The following is an 18,220-nucleotide window of genomic DNA, read 5'->3' on the forward strand; positions in this document are numbered from 1 at the left end:
CAAAAGAATTCTGTCTGGCAAAGTTATCACTCACATATGGAGAAATTAAAACTTTCCCAGACAAACAAAACCTGAGAGAGTTCATCAACAGTGGTGGTGGTGTAAGCACTAAATCGTGTCCAACTCTTGAGATCTCGTGGACTGTAGCCTGCTTTGTCCAAGGGATTCTCCAGGCGAGAATATTGGAATGGGTTATTTCTTTCTCCAGAGAATCTTTCCAAACCAGGAATCGAACCCAGATCTCCTGCATTGCAGGCAGATTCTTTACTGGCTGACACTAGACCTGCCTCATAAGAAATGTTGAAAGCTTTCCAACCAGAAACAAAATAGCAAAAGTACACAAAACTTTGAGTAATGTGATAGAGTCAGAAAATTTCAAGGACTTCCCTGGTGGCCTAGAGGGTAAAGCATCTGCCTGCAATGCAGGAGACCCGGGTTCGATCCCTGAGTCAGGAAGATTCCCTGGAGAAGGAAATGGCAACCCACTCCAGTATTCTTGCCTGGAAAATCCCATGGACAGAGGAGCCTGGTAGGCTACAGTCCATGGGGCCGCAAAGAGTCGAACACGACTGAGTGACTTCACTTTAACTTAATTCACTTTATAAACACTTTATTATAGCAAGACCAAGGAAGTGCAGAGTCCCATAGAGCAGGGGTCTCCATGTACCATGGACTGGTACATGGCACAGCAGGAAGTGACCAGTGGGCAAGTGAGCAAAGCTTCATCTGTCTGTGCAGCCACTCCCCATTGCTTGTGTTACCTCCTGAGCACTGCCTCCGGTCAGATCAGTGGTGACATGAGATTCTCATAGGAGTGGGAACCCTACTGTGAACTGTACCTGTAAGGGATCTAGGCTGCATGCCCCTTACAAGAATCTAATGCTTGATGATCTGATTCTGTATTGTGGTGAGCTACATAACTATTTCATTACATATCACAATGTAATAATGACAGAAATAAAGAACAATAAATGTAATGAGCTTGAATCATCCTGAAACCATACCCTGCACCACAGTCCATGGGAAAAATTGTCTTCCATGAAATTGGTCGCTTGTGCCAAAAAGATTGGGACTACTGCCATAGAGGATTAATTTAAGAGGAAGATATTTTCATTAAACTGGCAAAAATTAAAGAGAGGAATATTAACGGCAGCAAGAGAAAAGCAACAAATAACATACAAAGGAATTTCCATAATGCTATTAGCTCACTTTTCAGCAGGAACTGCAGGCCAAAACAGAACGGCAGTGATCAAAACAGCATCTCACTGGCACAAGAACAGACACAAAGATCAACAGAAAAGAACGGGGACTCCAGAAGTTAATTGAGGTCCAAAGTTGGCCAGGATACACAAAGAAGAAATGGCAGTCTCTTCAATAAGTGTGCCAGGAAAACTGGACAGCTACATGTCAAAGACTGAAGTTGGAACATTCTCTAATACCATATATAAAAATAAACTAAAAAATGGATTAAAGATCTAAATGTAAGATCAGAAAGCATAAAACTCCTAGAAGAAAACATAGGCAAAATATTATTTGATGTGAATTGCACCAATATCTTTTTCGATCTGTCTCCTAAAGCAAGAGAAATAAAAACAAACATAAACAAATACATAACTAAATTTAAAACCTTTCATACAGCAAAGGAAACCATCAACAATACAAAAAGACAACCTACTGAAGGGGAGAAAATATTTGCAAATGATATGACCTATAAGGGTTTAATCTCCAAAACATAAACATAGCTCATACAACTCAATAGCAAAAGAAAAAAAAGCAATCCAATGTAAAAGTAGGCTAAAAAAAATAGAGATTTTTCCAAAGAAGTTATACAGACGGCCAATAGGCACATGAAAAAAGCCTCAATATCATTAATCATCAGGGAAAAGCAAATTAAAACCATAATGAGATATCACCTCCTACCTGTCAGAAAGGCTATCCTCAAAAAGAACACAAATAACAGATGTTGTAAAGGATGTGGAGAAAAGGGGACCCTCGTACATTGTTGGTGGGAATGTAAATTGGTGTAGTCACTGTAGAAAACAGAATGTAGGCTTCTCAAAAAATAAAATAGAACTACCATGTGAGTGACTCCCTGATTCCACTCCTGGTTATATATACAAAAAAAACAAAAACACTAATCTGGAATAATACACGCACCCCAATGTTCATAGCAGTATTATTTACAACTGTGAAGATATGGAGGCAAATTGAGACTTCATCAGGAAATGAAAGAATAAAGAAAACATGGAACATATATGCAATGGAATACTCCTTAGCCATAAGAAATAAAATTTTGCCATTTGCAGAAACATGGATAGACTAGAAGGGTAGTATGCTAAGTGAATAAATCAGAGAGAGACAGACAAATACTGTATGATATCGCTATATATAGAATCTAAAAAAATAAAACAAACTAGTTAACATAACAAAAAAAAAACAGATAAGAGAATAAATTAGTGGTTACCTGTAGGGAAAGGGAAGAGGGGAAGAGCAACATAGGGAGAGGAGGTTAAGAGGTATAAACTATTATGTGTAAAGTAAGCTATTAGAACATACTGGACTATACAGAGAATACAGCCAATATTTTACAGTAACTAGAAGTGGAGTATAACCTTTAAAAACCATGAATCATATGTACACCTGTAACTTATATAATGTTGTACATCAATGATACTTCAATAAAAAGATTTCCTGGATATTTTGTATCAGATAAAATATGCTGAATATATAAATAATAATTATATTTAAGTCATAATAAAGAATCTATAATATGAAGCAATTCTAGAATAAACTATTACATGTTGTTAAAAAAAATGAAAATTAAGTTTATCATCATTTAAAATAAGAATTTTAAGAGTCAGTATCATTCATTTAGTGAGTGGCAAATTAAAAATTTGAACAGAGGACCCTCTGATTCACAAATCCCTTCAATGAAACTACTCTGAAGTGATAGGCCACTATCACCTTTTTTAATCATGAAAGACAGTACATTATAGGTACCAGGGTAAAATCTTTTACAAGCTAAAATAGAACCAAATTGATAGAGAATATCTGCTATTCATCGACATTACTCCCCCGAAATCTGGCAGCGTCTTTCACTTGCTGAGCTATTTTTCTTTGCAATTTCACTTGAGATATTCATTTCCCTGTAAAGGGAACTTGCCCTCATTTTGATTCGTTTATTTAGAAGAGCAGGATTCCTGAAGCACATGAAGGGATTTTGCCACTGAAAATTACCTGGCCCAAGACTATACATTGGTGCCTTTATTTTATTTTTAACAGAACCACAAGTGCTAATTAGATGCTCTTTCAAGATGCCAAAGAAAGATTCTGAGGTCCCAAACTGCCATCAGTCTCATCATTTTAGCCCTGAAGTGCTTCTCTATGAGGAACTTTGCACATTTGACACATCCCTGCTCTTTGCAAATTATTTTAAATGACTTCTTAATTAAACAGACTACCTTGCCCATTGCTAATGAAGCAGGCAGGAGCTTCAGAGCAGTTAGGAAATAGAACTGGTTCCAAGACCCTTCTTTCCTCTCTCAGGACCCTGTTTCAAGCAGAAGTAATTGTGTTTACTCTTCAGCCAGTATTGTGTCTCTTTAAAATAAAATGTGAATTCTTTATCTCTGGGTTGCAGATTTTTAGGCACCATAGAACTCAGATTTAGTTAACATTATTTTAATGTTTTTCCTCCTCCACTGCAGACTTCTGAAAGACATAGGGGAAAAAAAATCTTTCTTTTAGGAAGAATAATCTGTGTAGTATCCATCTCTAACTCAGGCAGTGACTTCTGTATGTTTTGCAAAGTTTTTGATTAGTCTGTCAAAGGAAGTGTTCTCTCATTAGGAAGACTTGCCAGAGAGACCTCAATAAGATTCATCAAACTTGAAGAAATCCTTTTCACCGCCATATACCAGCAAGGAAAATACACAGTGGTCCCTTGGTATCTGCAGAGGGATTGGTTTCAGAACCTGCCAAAGGTACCAAAATCCACGGATGCCCAAGTCCCATTGTCTGCCCTCTATAAACTTAGCTCCACATCCACAGACCAGGAATTGTATTAGTACATCTGACCCTTGAACAACTCAGAGGTTTAGGGCAATGGTCCCTGTACAGCCAAAAATCCACATGTAACTTTATAGTCAGCCCTCTATACTGGTGGTTCTGCACCCATGGATTCAACCACTGGGGACTGTGTAGTGCTGTAGTATTTATTTATTGAAAAAATCTGCATATAAGTGGACTCATGCTTTTCAAAGCTGTACTTACTGTTCAAGGATCAACTCTATAACACTACCTAGTTTTGTTAAGAATTTGTCTTGCATTTTTATTCCCAACTGTTCAAATTTTTGGTTAATAAAATTCTTAAATAAATAAAGGAAGAAAGATCATCCTTCAATTTTATTTTCAAAACATTTTTGTTGGTTATCCAACCCTTAGACAGTGAAAATCATAACAGATTATGAAAACTATTAAAACTTAGAATTTATAAGAGACCTACAGTTTGCCCTTTTTATAACCCTGGACCAGGGTTTATTCAGACCTGAGAGGATTCATCAGCCCTAGTTTGGAATTGAGACTAGACACTCAAATAATCAAGGATGCTGAATTCCTTCTTAACCTTAACCATAGTTTCCAAACCCTCATCTTAGCCTATGTCCTACCAAAGCTGGCCTGTACATCCCTTTGAGGTCATCTTTATATACACCTCTTATATTCAGGTAACATTGGCCACACCAGAGTACTTTGATCATAGCACACAAGTAATTACTAATAGATGCCTGAAGAATATATTAAAAACTTTAAGGTAAAGTATTACTAAAAACTGGTTACTAAGCTTCATCTGTTGCCTTCAACAATAACATTTATTTAGCATTACTATTTCCAGGCACATTGCTCATTGCTTTGTATGCATTGCCTTATATATTTATTGTAGCAACATTATGGAAAATATTTTATACCACCTTTCTTATAGATAAGACGCTTCCATGGGAAGATTGCCAGTCTCACATCACTTTCAGAGCCAGGTGTCTAAAGGAAATCACCAGACCATTTGCCCTTAACAAGAACTAAATGATACAACATAGACTCTCAGGCTATACCCTCTGCCTGGAGCTAAACCTCATCTGAAAGGACACCCAGCAGAAATTCAACCAATTACTAAGCTCAAAATCTGCCAAGTTTCTGGAAACTTTTGGGGAAACATATCCTTTCAACTGGTAGCTTCAGGGTGCTTATCTGTTCCATTCATAGCTGTAGAACCTTTAAGGCAGTTGCTCCCCAAATTATCACATCCATCTGGGTATTTGCTGAATATGAAGGTTACCAAACCTCAGTCCAAACCTTCACAAATCAAAATCTCTTTAATGGGTCCCAGGAGTATGTCATTTTTAATAAGTTCTTCAGAAAATAGATTTAGGGCAGAGGGCATGGATACATGCTAAATCTTACAAACTTACCAATTTCAAAAATTCAGCCATGACCCCAGGAAGCCCCTTTATAAGCCAGGCTCAGATATTCAAGCCCCTCCTATCAAAAAGCAGAGAGCATCAACAGCTACCCAAGAGTCACCCAGAGAACATGGACAGCTATATTAGAAAGAAAGAAAGAAAGAAAGAAAGTGAAGTCAGTCAGTCATATCCAACTCTTTGCAACCCCATGGACTATAGTCTACCAGGCTCCTCCATCCATGGGATTTTCCAGGCAAGAATACTGGAGTGGGTTGCCGTTTCCTTCTCCAGGAGATATTCCCAACCCAGGGATTGAACTTGGGTCTCCCACATTGTAGGCAGACGCTTTACCATCTGAGCCAACTTGCCAGCAAATCCATGGATAGTTTCAGGGAACCTGCCATCTTGACTAGGAAAACAAGGACATGACTAGTTAGATCCTTAAAGTCTGAGGAAATGAAAGATCTCTGTGAAGGCTGATTTCTACTACCTAACAAACCTAAAGCTAGGGGAACCTATTATATTCTACCATGGCAGTTCTTCTCTGATAAAGATGACAAAATGATTTTGTCCTCTAATCCTTGTTTGAAAAGAGGTGAGCATGGAGGAAATGGTGGACAGAGAGTACAGGAAGTTAGTTATTTCATCCAAGCCTGCAAATTTTAATTTAATTTAATTTTAATTAAATTAACCAGCCTAAAATTTAATCAATAGTTCTTACTTCTTGAGCCTTATCATCTGATAGCAAATCCTGTCTTGAGAGAGCTGTCAAAGAGAACAAATAAGATCCAAAGCAAAGCTAAGTCTGTGTAAACATTCAGCTTGCAAAAAAAAAGTCAAAAATATTAGTGGTAGCATCAGTAACTGAGAAACTAAAGTATTAGCAAATAAATCCTCAGCATGTTTGCAATAGAATTTGGTCATTTCCATTGGTCTGGCTAAGTTTGATCTCTTGAGAGGTCAAAACAAATGGATCCAAAGAAAAAAAGAAAATTTCCTCTTTTTTTTAACCATATCACATGGGGAAAATCTTATATTAGCCACATGACCACACAGACTGTAGTCTTCCAATAAAGAGTAATAATCAACCAGGCGTTCCAGTGTTCACATCTATGCTGGTGTCTGTCTATGCCTGTGTACTCAGTTGTGTCCAGCTCTTTGTGACCCCCATGGACTGTGGCCCTCCATGCTCCTCTGTCCATGGGGTTTTTCAGGCAAGAATACTGGAGTAGATTGCCATTTCCTTTTCCAGGGGATCTTTCTGACATAAGGATCGAACCAATGTCTCCTGCATTGGTGGGTGGATTCTTTACTACTGAGCCCCCTGGGAAGCCTGTGTCTGTCTATATTTCGATCTGCATCTCCTGATCATGAGTAGATTTTCAAAGAGACACATGACAAAGTAGGGTTCTTAAAACAAAAAAATGGATCAATAATCAAGAGTCCAGAGACAAATACTTCAAGAAACAGTAGATGGCAGGAGCTCTGGGCATGGTAAAAGAAAGGGTTGAAAAGTAAAATTCAACATGGATACTCCAGCCTCCTAGAGTTAAAATTCTCAAAATTACTCATATTAAAAAAAAAAAAAAAATAGAACTCACAGAACCAAAAGTCTAGCAATAGTAATGATTCAAACACTAGACTGGATGTTGTTTCCATAGACACAGTCATGTCATGCCTGCACCTTTGTTATCGGCCCCTCCACTCTAGGAACACACAATTAAATGCAAAACACCTTGTCTCCAAATGGCAAACATTAAACTCATAGTCAAATATGCATCTTCCTTTTGCTACTTCTGTGACAATCAACATATTTCACAATAACTTTTCTTATGACTGATGTCCTTATCTATAAAAATGGAAGTCACTGTTTCTCCCCGTTTATCTCACTGGGTGGTTTTTCATGTAACATTACATTTCATAAAGGAAAAGCCTTTATAAGGCATAAAGCACAGTATGTACAGCAAATATTATCATTGATATTGATGAGCATTTACACGAGTCATTCAAGCAATACAAAACAAGTGATGCTTCAGTGAAGAGAAGATGACGGCAGTGGAGAGCTGATAGTTGTTGCTGAAACAGTTAGTCCCCTGCCCCACTTGGTTTTTGTTTTTTCTCACTATGCCTGTACCATCTATTGTCTATTCAGCCATTCCTTTTGGGGGGTTGCTTTGCACCAAGCTGCTAATGTATCACAATAAATACAATTTTTTCTTAACCATTGTGCTCACAAAGCATGGGTCTTTCAAAAATCAGAATTAAATTGTGAATTGGCGCATAGACTAAACACATAAACATTTTCAATACCCAAGAATGATTTCAATTTTCTATTCCTTTCCAAAAAATTACATGGCAGTACGAAGCTATAGATTATTGGCTATGATGCACAATATTTTTTAATTAAAATTAAATTTCAACGATTTGTCAGGCAATACAAGTGAAATGCACAGTGTAATAAATTCCAAAACATATTCTCTCTCTCCATTAGAAAATGGAACTAAAGTCCTTCATACTAAATTTATACCACTATGCAGAAGTGCTGTAAAAAAAAAAAAAAAAAAAACCCTTTTCAAAAAATCATTATTCAGGGAAGTATAATTACATACAAATGTTTGTGTATTCTCAAGTTAACTCATAAAAGAAGAGGATAAAACATCTTTGAGATTCTTTGGGAATGTTTTGTGTGTTAATAAACATAATTGGCATACCAGTGGTCCAATTTGGTCAGTATTTTTTTTTATCAGTAGCAGCGACGCTGTTGAACCAATTTGATAAACTAGAAAAAACACAGACTTGGAGGTCAGGTGAACTGTTTTCTAGACTTTCTGTGCCACCAAATTGTGTGTAATCTTGGCTAATGTACATAGTCTCTCTGGAACTTTAGAATCTTTACCAAAATGAGGCAGGTAGACTCCAGTGTAAGTCTTCTTCCCTTGTTTTTCATGATAATAGAGCCTCCTAGATTAATGAGTTCTCTTGGTTATTCAGAATAAACCTTCATTCACATCTTCCTTTGCAATTAGGCATAATCATGTAGGTAATCTCAGGTCAATGGCATGAGTCAAAGCGATTGAGCCCTTAATGGGAAGTAGCAAGCCCTCCCTCCCCTCCTCCATGTCCCTGCCCACTTTTCCCTATGGGCTAAGGGCAGACAAAGTCTTGAGTCCTCTTGAATATATGGACCAAGACAACATATCTCTGTAATGGCAGAGCAACCCAACAGAAAAGCCTAAATCTATATTACTGTGGAACTGCCATGCAAGTCAATATCAACTGGGACAAGAGACAGAAATAAACACTAATCACTATAGCTTGGAGTGTTTTGGAATAGTTCAACTGCTATCTTTCCTCTCAGTTTAGAAGGCAATATGAGGTAGTGAAACATCATGGGATACTGAAAAACTGTAGATCTGGATTCAAACCTGACTCTATTGTATGACTTTGGAAAAAGTCCTAAATATCTCTGAGCATCTGTTTTCTCATCTGCAGATAATGTAAGTAGACTGAGACTTTTAGAATACCTAGTAGTTGGTCAATAAATGACAGTGTTGTGATGAATTTCTACTAATTGGTAACATGGTAATCACGTAGATGGGGAAACAGTGGAAGCAGTGTCAGACTTTATTTTGGGGGGCTCCAAAATCACTGCAGATGGTGACTGCTGCCATGAAATTAAAAGATGCTTACTTCTTGGAAGGAAAGTTATGACCAACCTAGATAGCATATTCAAAAGCAGAGACATTACTTTGCCAACAAAAGTCCATCTAGTCAAGGCTATGGTTTTTCCTGTGGTTGTGTATGGATGTGAGAGTTGGACTGTGAAGAAGGCTGAGTGCCGAAGAATTGATGCTTTTGAACTGTGGTGTTGGAGAAGAGTCTTGAGAGTCCCTTGGACTGCAAGGAGATCCAACCAGTCCATTCTAAAGGAGATCAGTCCTGGGTGCTCATTGGAAGGACTGATGCTAAAGCTGAAACTCCAGTACTTTGGCCACCTCATGAGAAGAGCTGACTCACTGGAAAAGACTCTGATTCTGGGAGGGACTGGGGGCAGGAGGAGAAGGGGACAACAGAGGATGAGATGGCTGGATAGCATCACCAACTCAATGGACATGAGTTTGAGTAAACTCCAGGAGTTGGTGATGGACAAGGAGGCCTGGCATGCTTTAATTCATGGGGTCGCAAAGAGTCAGACACGACTGAGCAACTGAACTGAACTGACTGAATCACTCTGGAAAGAATGCATGGCTTTGGGATTATTTATAGCTCTTAAATATCAATCTATTTCCACTTAATGGGCTAGGCATTTAATCAACTTAACTTTGTAAGACTCCTTAGCACATTTTATATACAAAGGCTGTATTCCAGGCTCTAACCTTCAATCAGGAAAACGTGCTGTGGCCCAAGTGAGATTAGATGGGGAACACATGTATACCTGTGGCAGATTCATTTTGATATTTGGCAAAACTAATACAATTATGTAAAGTTTAAAAATTAAATTAAATTAAAAAAAAAAAAATTACAGTCTCTAAGTCCTAATGCCTTGGTCAGTTCATAATATCTTGAATAGCCATTGAGTTTGCACATGTCCTATGATTATGGAAAGAAACAAGGTATTATATATAAGCCCATTATATATAACACAGTAATATAATTTGATGAACAACATGACATATAACTAAATATTTCCTTTGTGGAGAATTTTTCTAAAAATATGCAGTTCTGACATCATAACTGTCAAGAAACACTTGAAACCATCTTGCCCCTTCATATGCCATGCTCTGCCGTCACGAACTTGGCCAAGTCAGGTGGTAAGAAAGGTAATCTGTACATTCCCTCAGGGGAACACATCCTTTGACCCCAACAAGCAAATTTTAAAACCAATTTACTGAATTCCATGGAGATTTTTTTTTTTCACCCTTCTCCTGAAATTCCAGACATTGGCTCAGAATAGAATTAAATTACAAAACTGGTTGCTTTTACCTGGGAAGTAAATTTTTACATTTGTTCTGGAATGCTTTCCTTCCTTGGTAGGAATACAGGCTTATCATCATTACAAGCCTTCATCAGGGAGAGTCACAGGAAAAAATGTTTCCTCAGAAAGTCTCCAACTGCGTATCTCTTCTATATTGTGACATGTTGTTGAAAATCTTTAATCCTTTTTCATTTTTTAATAAATACCTGCCTTAACCTTCAGAGGATTGATACAGAGTTTTGAACTACACTTCAAGCAGAAAAAAAATTAATGGATAAATGTTAAAATCATTAAATAGATTCTGCCTAAGAAATAAAAAGAAAATGACTCATCCCAGGCCATTGTTATATGATGTATCATTTTAAGGGGGTAGTTTTTTTTTTTTTCTTCAGCATGCATAAGTCTTTTCTATCCACCTGCCTGTCATTTTTCTGTCAAAAGATTTCTCACATCATATTCTTTTTAGCTCTCAAAACACTTCACTTTAAAATTTTACCACAGGATTTTCTAAGTTTTTCTTAGGTTATGTCACATAGCACAAAATACAAAAGCTCCTATTTTTAAAAAGGCAGCTTTAATAAGGAAAAGAAAAGATTTAACTGACTATCCAGAGTATCTTTTTTGAATTGAATCTATAATCATTCCCTTAAAATTTCTCATATAGTTCTAAAGCTTGATAGACATTTTGCCTCATTAAAGTTAATGTGACATAACTCTAAAAACAGAGAATAAAATGGCAGATAAGGGCTTCTTTTTCTGCTTTAAATCCTTTCCCTGAGGCTCTCTTGCTTTTTTCCAAGAGAATTTCAGCTGGAAAAATCAGTTTGTACTGGATTTAATAGTTCATTCATTTTGACATACCTGTGCCATTGTACAAAAGAATCACACCTTCACAGTAAGTTCCATCCTTCTCTCTGAATACTCTTTCCTGACCCCTTACTGGTTTCCTTACAATTTAAATCAAGAATTAAATGCATTTCACATATGACAAAAAAATCCTCCACACACACACAAAAAAAATATCCTGTCTTCATTCCTTTCCTTCTGCCATAATCCCCTTCTTAGGTCTCACAGCACTCCATCACGAGATGCGGGAGAGCAAGATGATCAGGTTACCTGCCTGGAACTCTGTGGACAGCAGGGCGATGACAATCAGCACAGATGTGGCTTCCCAGAAACCAGGTCAACTGTTTGTGCGAATGCAAGACAAAGAGAAGAAAGTATGCTGCTGCTGCTGCTAAGTTGCTTCAGTCCTGTCCGACTCTATGCAACCCCAGAGATGGCAGCCCACCATGCTCCCCCGTCCCTGGGATTCTCCAGGCAAGAACACTGGAGTGGGTTGCCATTTCCTTCTCCAATGCATGAAAGGGAAAAGTGAAAGTGAAGTTGCTCAGTCATGTCCGACTCCTAGTGACCCCATGGACTGCAGCCTATAAGGCTCCTCCATCCATGGGATTTTCCAGGCAAGAGTACTGGAGTGGGGTGCCATTGCCTTCTCCAAGAAGAAAGTATAGCATCCCATATATTAATAGTTTTAGTCTCATGATCTGCAATAGCTAGAAGTTAGATCTGCATCTCATCCTATAAAATTTGATGGGTAAAGAATTCTTTGTCTCCCATCTGTGAGGACTCCTTCCCATAGCTTTCACTATTGGTGTATTTTCTTTTTCAAATCACAGAGATTTTACTGTATCCCTGAACACTTTCTCTGGAGTTCAATGTTCAGTAGAAATGGAATGGGTAATAAAGTTTACATATTAAAAACACTTCTCTCAGACTGAAAATAGAATTGTTCTTCTGAATGTAAATAACAAAAGCATGCGTGTGTGTGTGTGTGTGTGTGTGTGTGTGTGTGTTTTAGCAAATTTCTCTAAGAGAGTAGGGGTTAAATCACTGTTACATTTCTGCATTTTATTTCTCATCAGGTCAAAGGTGAAGCAGATTATACAACCAACTGCACTGAAATCATCAAGCACTTGACAATTCACTTTTTAAAAAATGTCATTAACCTCTTGAGCCTGAATAGGGGAAAACAGTTATGTGGAAGACTTGATTGTCTGAGAATACTAATGAATTAATAACTCTGGGTTTCTTTCCCACCAACCAACTTTAACCCAATCCTAGCACCCCAGGAATCAGAACCTAGACTTGAGTTGAGGTAGATGGATGCTCCAATTCAGTACAGATTTATACTGACAAGTTTAGTTCAGTCACTCAGTCGTGTCTGATTCTTTGCGACCCCATGGACTGCAGCACACCAGGCCTCGTTGTCCATCACCAGCTCCCGGAGTTGACTCAAATTCATGTCCATTGAGTCGGTGATGCCATCCAACCATCTCATCCTCTGTTGTCCCCTTCTCCTCCTGCATTCAATCTTTCCCAGTATCAGGGTCTTTTCAAATGAGTCAGCTCTTTGCATCAGGTGGCCAAAGTATTGGAGTTTCAGCTTCAGCATCAGTCCTTCCAATGAATATTCAGGACTGATCTCCTTTAGGATGGACTGGTTGGATCTCCTTGCAGTCCAAGGGACTCTCAAGAGTCTTCTCCAACACCAAATATAGTGACAAATCTGGTGCTAAATCTGGACAGTGGGCTTTCATTTCTTCATTCTTCATTCATCACAACCAGTGATCAACTCAGTTTTACATGACTTCGTCATGAGGACACCAAAAGAACTAGAGAATAAGGGAAGAACTCCAAACTGGTTGAATGCCTGCTACAAATCCTTGACTTGTAGTAACCCATAAAACTTACATTAACCCAATTTTACAAATAAAGAAACTGAGTTAGCTAGCCTGTGTAACCAGCCAAGACTGCATAATTAGCAAGTGACAGAGTGAAGATTATAACACAGATCTTTCTTATATTAAAACCAATGTTCTTTTTATGATATCAGGTCTCTTCCCAGAAGCCGCCTTTGTATGTGACTGCTGTCTAGATGAGAATTAAAATCAACAGCCCTACCTGGTTCTGAGCATAAATAAGGAATGACCATTTCAGTGTCCTCCAACAAAACCTTGAAGTAAACTTAGTTTTTCTGTAAGAATCACAAAATTCACTTTCTGGTCTGACAAATGGGTTAGGGTAGAGGATACCGTCTCACTATAAATGACCTCGGAGTGAGAAAAAGACAGACAGAAAACAAACAAAAAAATGCGAACCCATACTATGATGCACTGGCTACCAGACAGGAATCAAGAATGAGGTCGCAAAGATCTGGAGGAGGGCCTTCACGGGGCTTCTTTCCGGTGACATGCAAACCATTTCTCTGAGCTCATTTTAGTCAGATCAGAACATATACAGCCAGCATGACAACAAGAAACTTACTAGCTAAATTTTCTATTTATACCAAAATGGCTGTTTTCTTTGTTTTTCCCTGCATCTAAGAGACTCTAGAAGTAACTTAATTCTGCAAGGTTCACTTGCTGTTTGTCAAATGGGGGAAAAAAAAAAGTAATAATTGCCTGAAGATACAGATCCTTCTTGATTCTTTTCCCCAAACCTGCAGTATCTGTTTTTATTGCAGGTTCAGAATGGGTATGCAGTACGCAAGAGCAGAGGGAAGGCTGTGACCCATAGGCAGCCCCACAGTGCTGAGAATTGCAGACTTTTGCATGACTCCCTGCACCCATTTTTCAGAACCCATTCCTATCCACAGTCCTCTCTCAACTTTCCAATTAACACCCTAATTATGTTTCAGCTTCTATCAAAAACTGATCAATTTTACCTAAAGCCCAGCTCTCAGCAGTTTGGGCTGCTTTCACTAGGAGACCAGCAGAAAAATGTTAAAAACATCTAATTCTGCTTCTTTGGGAATTCTGTGCTTAATAAAGTGTATACAAGCAAGTAGGAATTAAACATTTGGGTTTACCCTAATAATAACCTGAACTAGTTCAGTGTCAGACAAAAGTGATTTTGATAGGATAAAAATGGTAGCTGTGAATATTTTTCAGATCATGATTGATAGCTACATGAAGATTGCAAGATTATTTATTTCACATTGTCATCCAGATGATTAACAATGACATTTTCATTTCATCCTTGTTTCCTCTTGGCTCTTTATTTCCTAGATGTCTTCTCTTCTTCAAATATTGGTATATGATATATAAACATCATAAAAGTTAGCCTAAGGAAAACATTAGGAAAAGAAATGGGCTACAACCAAAAAAAATTTATTGTATATTTCAACATCAAATTTAATCAACTCTGAAGTAATCTCAATAAGATAAATATAATAAGTATATTAAACTTATTTATCTGAAATATTTTTCATGCAGCAAGCAAATATATCTTCTCTATGCTAACTACTGGGGAAGAGAAAGGAAGAATGTTACCTAATCCTTATTCTTAGAAAATGCAATTATTTAATGGAGGAAAAGAAGGGATATTATTTATTTCAACACAATGGTACCTGACATCTAATCCCAAAACACAGTGTCATAAAGCAACATGTATTTAGTAAAGAAATAAGCCTGTAGGTCTGGACTGTACATGAGGCATTCTTACTTGGCTTGGCTTGCTCACATGTCTGATAATCAGTGGATGTTGGCTGATCTAGGCTGGTTTTGGCTGGTGTAACTGGGACAAATTGGCGTGATCCATGTGTTGCCCATCCTCCAAGGAATGGAAGAAGCATAAGAACACAGGAAATACTTAGATACTTTTCCTAGATTCTGTGTCATAACTGTTAACATTCTCTTAGCCAAAGCAAGCCATACAACCGAATTCAGACTCAAAGAGCAAGGAAATAGACTCTACTTCTTGGTGGGAGGACCCTTAAAGTCATATGGTAAAGGGCACAAATAGAAGGAGAGGTAAAGAATCAAAGCCGCCATTACAATCCACCACAGAAGAACAAATAAACAAAAGATATTGTTATTCTAAGGCACTCAATCTAAAGGCAGTAAGTTCTACAATAGAGGTAGGGAAAAATACAGGAGGAGCTCAATGGAAGGTCTGAATATCTCTTTCCAGAAAACCAACAAAGCTTTAACCAAAAAAGTGATATTTGAACTGGTTCTTAGCTATCGCCTATCTGAAAAGGCAGATAAGGAGTTATTTATGGAAAACAGCAGTGTAATGATATAGGGCTGTTATTAGGTGTCATGTTTTAGGAGCACATGAAGTCTCAGTGTGGAGAAGGCAATGGCACCCCACTCCAGTACTCTTGCCTGGAAAATCCCAAGGATGGAGGAGCCTGGCAGGCTGCAGTCCACGGGGTCACGAAGAGTCGGACACGACTGAGTGACTTTACTTTCACTTTTCATTTTCATGCATTGGAGAAGGCAATGGCAACCCATTCCAGTGTTCTTGCCCGGAGAATCCCGGGGATGGGGGAGCCTGGTGGGCTGCCATCTCTGAGGTCGCACAGAGTCAGACATGACTGAAGTGACTTAGCAGCAGCAGAAGTCTCAGTGTGGCTAGAACTGAGAAGAAAACAAAAAATCACGCTCATAATTTAGGTTGAATAGGATAGAGAGGCACCTTGTATGTCAATGATTTTACCTAGTTTACTTGGTTGCAAACCCCTGGGGGAAAGGAGCTACATCTTCAGTCATGTCTTATGTATTATCCATAGTGCCCTGAACATGGAAGTGCTCGGCAAATATCTAGCTTGACTTGCACTCTGCTTGTGCAAAAAAGTTACAAACTGACCACATCATGGAGATGAAGTGTGGTGTACAAAATGTCTCTACAGACAAGTACAAGCCCAGAAGTCATCCCTATATCAAGTTCAAAACTGTCAAATCTTACCCGTTGAAGTCCTTAAGCCCATTTTTGTCTTCGGTGAATTTGAACTTTGTTTTAAAAACAAGAGAATTTTATTTTTATGCTTTTATTTTTTTCCTAGGAACTCAGTAGTGAAAATAGATTGCATTCCAATTGGGGGCATCTCCATATGTCAGTTTTGTTTGTTAGGGTTTATATCACAACCATGGACAAAATTATAGAATACAACTTTAAAAGATACTTAAACAGGAAGCAAATTTTAGCCCAAGTTACTACTCTAACCCTCTTCAAAGGCCATTTAATGACCCAACCACACTTTCCATCATGGTCCCAGGAAGATATCTCAAATGATGTAGTAGCTAGTATTGGAGGAGCTGCACCACAAAGCATGGCTTTGTTCTCTACGGAGGCGTCCCTGCTGTACTGATGATATCTTCCACTGAGAGGGACAAATCCACTGTCGTTTTACCATAAACTTAAGAGTTTAGGCTCATGAGTTAGGAGAAAAAAGTTGAAGAGTGTTAAGTTGAGATCTTTATTCCCCAATCTCAAAGGTTCCATGAGGTTCCTGCCACTGATATAATATTCTAGGTCTCACTCTATATTGCTTCTACTCATTTTTCCTAATAAAAGAGAACATAAATTATCTGATTAGTAGGGGTTATGAATCTCACAAAGTAGAGATAATCAATTAAAAAGCTACAAATTTGGGCCCAAAAGCCAGGACAGACTGGGCAATAATGATTCTAAGTCAGCATGTCCACTCTGCCAACACAAACTCTTCTTAGACTGAGCTGTCCTAAGGTCTACCATTAGCAAGTCCACTTGTCTGTGTCCTCCAGCCAGCTTCATAAATAATAAAACTACTATTTCGACTGCCAGATGATGAGTGTCTTATTTTCAATTGGTTTCAAAGATAAAACATAAAAGGGGAAGAAAGGAGTGTTATTTTCTGTTCTTTTAAACACAAAAGTAGATATTCTGTCTTATCCACCTTAGTGTTCCCCACAGTGCTAGAATGATGCCAAGCACATAGTGGATGCTCAAAAAAATTGTTCAGTGAAAGAGAACAGAAGTATGTGACATCAAAATCTAGTCTGTTCTTTAATCTTATATCTCTCAAGTTCCTTTTGAGAAAAGTAGAAGTCCTCCCAGGGTTGCTAGTCAACATTTTTCTTCTCCACACAGTTGTTCAATTTCTCAAGTGCTAATGGTCCATGCAATTCTTTTATCTCCCAATTGGACACTCTGTAGCATGGTGACCACAAAGACTTTGTCAAGTGCTTTCTCATCCTTTGTAATGTCAGGGTCTGCATGGATTTAAAATGCTACCATCTGTTCTCAGTTTGGGGACTTCACAAAAATAACCAGAGAACCATTTCAGTGAAACACTAAACCTTTATCACTCTAAATGTTGTCTCTGGTAGTGCATTGGAAGTTTCCTGAATGCTGCTCTTTTGTTTCAAAAAAAAAAAAACCCTGATATTATAGGCCTATGATTTCTTCAGCTCTCCTAAGGATTTCAGGCAGTTCCCAATTACTGAAATGATAACTTCAAAATAACCAGAGTTCTCAAGTCTTTGCTGAGTTTTCTAACTGTACACAGAGGAGAAAATGTAGTGTCGGAAAGAGCTCTCTGCAATAAAGATCGAGGCCAACTTGATACAAAATAGAGTTAAAGCCAGGTGATAGATAAATTTGATGCCCTAATAAAAAGGAAGCTATGAAGGCTTTGGACCAAAGAAAGACAAGGATACAAGGAGGGACAGGAAACATGATGCCCATGTCTTACCTGCCAAATGTATAGATTTAGGTTTGATCTCTGCCAAGAAATTCTAAATGAGAACAGTGTGTGTTCTACGTGGCCTAGCCCTTGTATTGCTTGTAAAATTAGTCAGTAACACATAAATTAAAGTTGATAGAAATATAAATATTTAAGTAAGTAAGTAAGTAAGTGAAGTCGCTCTGTCGTGTCCAACTCTTTGCGACCCCATGGACAGTAGCCTGCACCAGGCTTCTCCGTCCATGGGATTTTCTAGGCAAGAGTACTGGAGTGGGTTGC

The 18,220-nt window shown here is 38.1% G+C and overlaps 1 long non-coding RNA gene across 14 annotated transcripts in view; it reads right to left on the bottom strand.

Annotated features, from left to right (window-relative positions):
* The window catches only part of LOC147379561 (uncharacterized), a 291,231-nt gene that overhangs the window by 110,363 nt on the left and 162,648 nt on the right, over positions 1-18,220 (bottom strand). Inside the window, exon 4 of one of the 14 annotated variants that reach the window (XR_015133602.1) lies at positions 14,617-15,854. The exons of the other annotated variants lie outside the window; for them this stretch is intronic. This is a non-coding gene — a long non-coding RNA (uncharacterized LOC147379561). Of the gene's footprint in view, positions 1-14,616; positions 15,855-18,220 lie in introns of those variants that run through there. 14 annotated transcript variants of the gene reach the window in all.

Source organism: Bos grunniens, chromosome 1, assembly GCF_055505025.1.
Source record: "Bos grunniens cultivar Pamir isolate PY7600 chromosome 1, Bosgru_T2T1.0, whole genome shotgun sequence".
NCBI classification, from domain to species: Eukaryota; Metazoa; Chordata; class Mammalia; order Artiodactyla; family Bovidae; genus Bos; species Bos grunniens.